This window comes from Hypomesus nipponensis, chromosome 15 (genome assembly GCF_054491055.1).
Source record: "Hypomesus nipponensis isolate SF chromosome 15, ASM5449105v1, whole genome shotgun sequence".
NCBI lineage: Eukaryota > Metazoa > Chordata > Actinopteri > Osmeriformes > Osmeridae > Hypomesus > Hypomesus nipponensis.
In genome coordinates, this window is record NC_140375.1 from 267,501 (window position 1) to 272,500 (window position 5,000).

Here is a 5,000-nt window from a genome sequence, read left to right on the forward strand (position 1 = left end):
CTTGGATGGGAGACCGCCTGGGAATACCAGGTGCTGTATGCTCTTTTGCTCATTCACTTAGAAACTGACATCTTGCAATATGCACAAGTAGTCCTTCATGAAAGGGGCTGGAAGCTGTTTTCATTTTGACACGAGAGAGAGAGAGAGAGAGAGAGAGAGAGAGAGAGACTACCTTGCATTGTCAATTGCTAAATCTGTATATGGATAAGTAGCCTATGGTTGTCAACTTATTTCGTACGGCCATACCAGCCTGGCAACGCCCGATCTCGTCTGATCTCGGAAGCTAAGCAGGGTCGGGCCTGGTTAGTACTTGGATGGGAGACCTTCTGGGAATACCAGGTGCTGTATGCTCTTTTGCTCATTCACTTAGAAACTGACATCTTGCAATATGCACAAGTAGTCCTTCATGAAAGGGGCTGGAAGCTGTTTTCATTTTGACACGAGAGAGAGAGAGAGAGAGAGAGAGAGACTACCTTGCATTGTCAATTGCTAAATCTGTATATGGATAAGTAGCCTATGGTTGTCAACTTATTTGGTACGCCATACCAGCCTGGCAACGCCCGATCTCGTCTGATCTCGGAAGCTAAGCAGGGTCGGGCCTGGTTAGTACTTGGATGGGAGACCGCCTGGGAATACCAGGTGCTGTATGCTCTTTTGCTCATTCACTTAGAAACTGACATCTTGCAATATGCACAAGTAGTCCTTCATGAAAGGGGCTGGAAGCTGTTTTCATTTTGACACGAGAGAGAGAGAGAGAGAGAGAGAGAGACTACCTTGCATTGTCAATTGCTAAATCTGTATATGGATAAGTAGCCTATGGTTGTCAACTTATTTCGTACGGCCATACCAGCCTGGCAACGCCCGATCTCGTCTGATCTCGGAAGCTAAGCAGGGTCGGGCCTGGTTAGTACTTGGATGGGAGACCGCCTGGGAATACCAGGTGCTGTATGCTCTTTTGCTCATTCACTTAGAAACTGACATCTTGCAATATGCACAAGTAGTCCTTCATGAAAGGGGCTGGAAGCTGTTTTCATTTTGACACGAGAGAGAGAGAGAGAGAGAGACTACCTTGCATTGTCAATTGCTAAATCTGTATATGGATAAGTAGCCTATGGTTGTCAACTTATTTTGTACGGCCATACCAGCCTGGCAACGCCCGATCTCGTCTGATCTCGGAAGCTAAGCAGGGTCGGGCCTGGTTAGTACTTGGATGGGAGACCGCCTGGGAATACCAGGTGCTGTATGCTCTTTTGCTCATTCACTTAGAAACTGACATCTTGCAATATGCACAAGTAGTCCTTCATGAAAGGGGCTGGAAGCTGTTTTCATTTTGACACGAGAGAGAGAGAGAGAGAGAGAGAGAGAGAGAGAGAGACTACCTTGCATTGTCAATTGCTAAATCTGTATATGGATAAGTAGCCTATGGTTGTCAACTTATTTCGTACGGCCATACCAGCCTGGCAACGCCTGATCTCGTCTGATCTCGGAAGCTAAGCAGGGTCGGGCCTGGTTAGTACTTGGATGGGAGACCGCCTGGGAATACCAGGTGCTGTATGCTCTTTTGCTCATTCACTTAGAAACTGAAATCTTGCAATATGCACAAGTAGTCCTTCATGAAAGGGGCTGGAAGCTGTTTTCATTTTGACACGAGAGAGAGAGAGAGAGAGAGAGAGACCACCTTGCATTGTCAATTGCTAAATCTGTATATGGATAAGTAGCCTATGGTTGTCAACTTATTTCGTACGGCCATACCAGCCTGGCAACGCCCGATCTCGTCTGATCTCGGAAGCTAAGCAGGGTCGGGCCTGGTTAGTACTTGGATGGGAGACCGCCTGGGAATACCAGGTGCTGTATGCTCTTTTGCTCATTCACTTAGAAACTGACATCTTGCAATATGCACAAGTAGTCCTTCATGAAAGGGGCTGGAAGCTGTTTTCATTTTGACACGAGAGAGAGAGAGAGAGAGAGACTACCTTGCATTGTCAATTGCTAAATCTGTATATGGATAAGTAGCCTATGGTTGTCAACTTATTTTGTACGGCCATACCAGCCTGGCAACGCCCGATCTCGTCTGATCTCGGAAGCTAAGCAGGGTCGGGCCTGGTTAGTACTTGGATGGGAGACCGCCTGGGAATACCAGGTGCTGTATGCTCTTTTGCTCATTCACTTAGAAACTGACATCTTGCAATATGCACAAGTAGTCCTTCATGAAAGGGGCTGGAAGCTGTTTTCATTTTGACACGAGAGAGAGAGAGAGAGAGAGAGAGAGAGAGAGAGACTACCTTGCATTGTCAATTGCTAAATCTGTATATGGATAAGTAGCCTATGGTTGTCAACTTATTTCGTACGGCCATACCAGCCTGGCAACGCCTGATCTCGTCTGATCTCGGAAGCTAAGCAGGGTCGGGCCTGGTTAGTACTTGGATGGGAGACCGCCTGGGAATACCAGGTGCTGTATGCTCTTTTGCTCATTCACTTAGAAACTGAAATCTTGCAATATGCACAAGTAGTCCTTCATGAAAGGGGCTGGAAGCTGTTTTCATTTTGACACGAGAGAGAGAGAGAGAGAGAGAGAGACCACCTTGCATTGTCAATTGCTAAATCTGTATATGGATAAGTAGCCTATGGTTGTCAACTTATTTCGTACGGCCATACCAGCCTGGCAACGCCCGATCTCGTCTGATCTCGGAAGCTAAGCAGGGTCGGGCCTGGTTAGTACTTGGATGGGAGACCGCCTGGGAATACCAGGTGCTGTATGCTCTTTTGCTCATTCACTTAGAAACTGACATCTTGCAATATGCACAAGTAGTCCTTCATGAAAGGGGCTGGAAGCTGTTTTCATTTTGACACGAGAGAGAGAGAGAGAGAGAGAGAGAGAGACTACCTTGCATTGTCAATTGCTAAATCTGTATATGGATAAGTAGCCTATGGTTGTCAACTTATTTCGTACGGCCATACCAGCCTGGCAACGCCCGATCTCGTCTGATCTCGGAAGCTAAGCAGGGTCGGGCCTGGTTAGTACTTGGATGGGAGACCGCCTGGGAATACCAGGTGCTGTATGCTCTTTTGCTCATTCACTTAGAAACTGACATCTTGCAATATGCACAAGTAGTCCTTCATGAAAGGGGCTGGAAGCTGTTTTCATTTTGACACGAGAGAGAGAGAGAGAGAGACTACCTTGCATTGTCAATTGCTAAATCTGTATATGGATAAGTAGCCTATGGTTGTCAACTTATTTCGTACGGCCATACCAGCCTGGCAACGCCCGATCTCGTCTGATCTCGGAAGCTAAGCAGGGTCGGGCCTGGTTAGTACTTGGATGGGAGACCGCCTGGGAATACCAGGTGCTGTATGCTCTTTTGCTCATTCACTTAGAAACTGACATCTTGCAATATGCACAAGTAGTCCTTCATGAAAGGGGCTGGAAACTGTTTTCATTTTGACACGAGAGAGAGAGAGAGAGAGAGAGAGAGAGAGACCACCTTGCATTGTGAATTGCTAAATCTGTATATGGATAAGTAGCCTATGGTTGTCAACTTATTTCGTACGGCCATACCAGCCTGGCAACGCCCGATCACGTCTGATCTCGGAAGCTAAGCAGGGTCGGGCCTGGTTAGTACTTGGATGGGAGACCGCCTGGGAATACCAGGTGCTGTATGCTCTTTTGCTCATTCACTTAGAAACTGACATCTTGCAATATGCACAAGTAGTCCTTCATGAAAGGGGCTGGAAGCTGTTTTCATTTTGACACGAGAGAGAGAGAGAGAGAGAGAGAGAGAGACTACCTTGCATTGTCAATTGCTAAATCTGTATATGGATAAGTAGCCTATGGTTGTCAACTTATTTCGTACGGCCATACCAGCCTGGCAACGCCTGATCTCGTCTGATCTCGGAAGCTAAGCAGGGTCGGGCCTGGTTAGTACTTGGATGGGAGACCGCCTGGGAATACCAGGTGCTGTATGCTCTTTTGCTCATTCACTTAGAAACTGAAATCTTGCAATATGCACAAGTAGTCCTTCATGAAAGGGGCTGGAAGCTGTTTTCATTTTGACACGAGAGAGAGAGAGACCACCTTGCATTGTCAATTGCTAAATCTGTATATGGATAAGTAGCCTATGGTTGTCAACTTATTTCGTACGGCCATACCAGCCTGGCAACGCCCGATCTCGTCTGATCTCGGAAGCTAAGCAGGGTCGGGCCTGGTTAGTACTTGGATGGGAGACCGCCTGGGAATACCAGGTGCTGTATGCTCTTTTGCTCATTCACTTAGAAACTGACATCTTGCAATATGCACAAGTAGTCCTTCATGAAAGGGGCTGGAAGCTGTTTTCATTTTGACACGAGAGAGAGAGAGAGAGACTACCTTGCATTGTCAATTGCTAAATCTGTATATGGATAAGTAGCCTATGGTTGTCAACTTATTTCGTACGGCCATACCAGCCTGGCAACGCCCGATCTCGTCTGATCTCGGAAGCTAAGCAGGGTCGGGCCTGGTTAGTACTTGGATGGGAGACCGCCTGGGAATACCAGGTGCTGTATGCTCTTTTGCTCATTCACTTAGAAACTGACATCTTGCAATATGCACAAGTAGTCCTTCATGAAAGGGGCTGGAAGCTGTTTTCATTTTGACACGAGAGAGAGAGAGAGAGAGAGAGAGAGAGAGAGAGAGAGAGACTACCTTGCATTGTCAATTGCTAAATCTGTATATGGATAAGTAGCCTATGGTTGTCAACTTATTTGGTACGCCATACCAGCCTGGCAACGCCCGATCTCTTCTGATCTCGGAAGCTAAGCAGGGTCGGGCCTGGTTAGTACTTGGATGGGAGACCGCCTGGGAATACCAGGTGCTGTATGCTCTTTTGCTCATTCACTTAGAAACTGACATCTTGCAATATGCACAAGTAGTCCTTCATGAAAGGGGCTGGAAGCTGTTTTCATTTTGACACGAGAGAGAGAGAGAGAGAGAGAGAGAGAGACTACCTTGCATTGTCAATTGCTAA

General features: G+C 46.9%; 15 non-coding genes and 2 pseudogenes across 15 annotated transcripts in view; all 17 read left to right on the forward strand.

The window, feature by feature from the left end:
* The window catches only part of LOC146255546 (5S ribosomal RNA), a 119-nt gene extending 77 nt beyond the window's left edge, over positions 1-42 (forward strand). The window contains exon 1 of the ribosomal RNA XR_014730619.1: positions 1-42. This exon is cut by the window's left edge and continues 77 nt beyond it. This is a non-coding gene — a ribosomal RNA (5S ribosomal RNA).
* A 190-nt stretch (positions 43-232) lies between these two features.
* LOC146255547 (5S ribosomal RNA) lies at positions 233-351 on the forward strand. Its single transcript, XR_014730374.1, has one exon. It is a non-coding gene; the product is annotated as a 5S ribosomal RNA (ribosomal RNA).
* A 182-nt stretch (positions 352-533) lies between these two features.
* Positions 534-651, forward strand: LOC146255548 (5S ribosomal RNA; annotated as a pseudogene).
* A 182-nt stretch (positions 652-833) lies between these two features.
* LOC146255549 (5S ribosomal RNA) lies at positions 834-952 on the forward strand. The gene has a single exon (XR_014731211.1). It is a non-coding gene; the product is annotated as a 5S ribosomal RNA (ribosomal RNA).
* Positions 953-1,128: 176 nt separating this feature from the next.
* Positions 1,129-1,247, forward strand: LOC146255550 (5S ribosomal RNA). The gene has a single exon (XR_014730621.1). It is a non-coding gene; the product is annotated as a 5S ribosomal RNA (ribosomal RNA).
* A 192-nt stretch (positions 1,248-1,439) lies between these two features.
* LOC146255551 (5S ribosomal RNA) lies at positions 1,440-1,558 on the forward strand. The gene has a single exon (XR_014730740.1). It is a non-coding gene; the product is annotated as a 5S ribosomal RNA (ribosomal RNA).
* Positions 1,559-1,738: 180 nt separating this feature from the next.
* On the forward strand, positions 1,739-1,857 carry LOC146255552 (5S ribosomal RNA). The gene has a single exon (XR_014731212.1). It is a non-coding gene; the product is annotated as a 5S ribosomal RNA (ribosomal RNA).
* A 176-nt stretch (positions 1,858-2,033) lies between these two features.
* On the forward strand, positions 2,034-2,152 carry LOC146255553 (5S ribosomal RNA). Its single transcript, XR_014730622.1, has one exon. It is a non-coding gene; the product is annotated as a 5S ribosomal RNA (ribosomal RNA).
* A 190-nt stretch (positions 2,153-2,342) lies between these two features.
* LOC146255554 (5S ribosomal RNA) lies at positions 2,343-2,461 on the forward strand. Its single transcript, XR_014730741.1, has one exon. It is a non-coding gene; the product is annotated as a 5S ribosomal RNA (ribosomal RNA).
* Positions 2,462-2,641: 180 nt separating this feature from the next.
* LOC146255555 (5S ribosomal RNA) lies at positions 2,642-2,760 on the forward strand. Its single transcript, XR_014731213.1, has one exon. It is a non-coding gene; the product is annotated as a 5S ribosomal RNA (ribosomal RNA).
* Positions 2,761-2,944: 184 nt separating this feature from the next.
* LOC146255556 (5S ribosomal RNA) lies at positions 2,945-3,063 on the forward strand. Its single transcript, XR_014731214.1, has one exon. It is a non-coding gene; the product is annotated as a 5S ribosomal RNA (ribosomal RNA).
* A 174-nt stretch (positions 3,064-3,237) lies between these two features.
* LOC146255557 (5S ribosomal RNA) lies at positions 3,238-3,356 on the forward strand. The gene has a single exon (XR_014731216.1). It is a non-coding gene; the product is annotated as a 5S ribosomal RNA (ribosomal RNA).
* A 186-nt stretch (positions 3,357-3,542) lies between these two features.
* On the forward strand, positions 3,543-3,661 carry LOC146255558 (5S ribosomal RNA). The gene has a single exon (XR_014730461.1). It is a non-coding gene; the product is annotated as a 5S ribosomal RNA (ribosomal RNA).
* Positions 3,662-3,845: 184 nt separating this feature from the next.
* LOC146255559 (5S ribosomal RNA) lies at positions 3,846-3,964 on the forward strand. Its single transcript, XR_014730742.1, has one exon. It is a non-coding gene; the product is annotated as a 5S ribosomal RNA (ribosomal RNA).
* A 168-nt stretch (positions 3,965-4,132) lies between these two features.
* Positions 4,133-4,251, forward strand: LOC146255560 (5S ribosomal RNA). Its single transcript, XR_014731217.1, has one exon. It is a non-coding gene; the product is annotated as a 5S ribosomal RNA (ribosomal RNA).
* A 172-nt stretch (positions 4,252-4,423) lies between these two features.
* LOC146255561 (5S ribosomal RNA) lies at positions 4,424-4,542 on the forward strand. Its single transcript, XR_014731218.1, has one exon. It is a non-coding gene; the product is annotated as a 5S ribosomal RNA (ribosomal RNA).
* A 196-nt stretch (positions 4,543-4,738) lies between these two features.
* LOC146255562 (5S ribosomal RNA) lies at positions 4,739-4,856 on the forward strand (annotated as a pseudogene).
* The last annotated feature ends 144 nt before the right edge of the window (positions 4,857-5,000 follow it).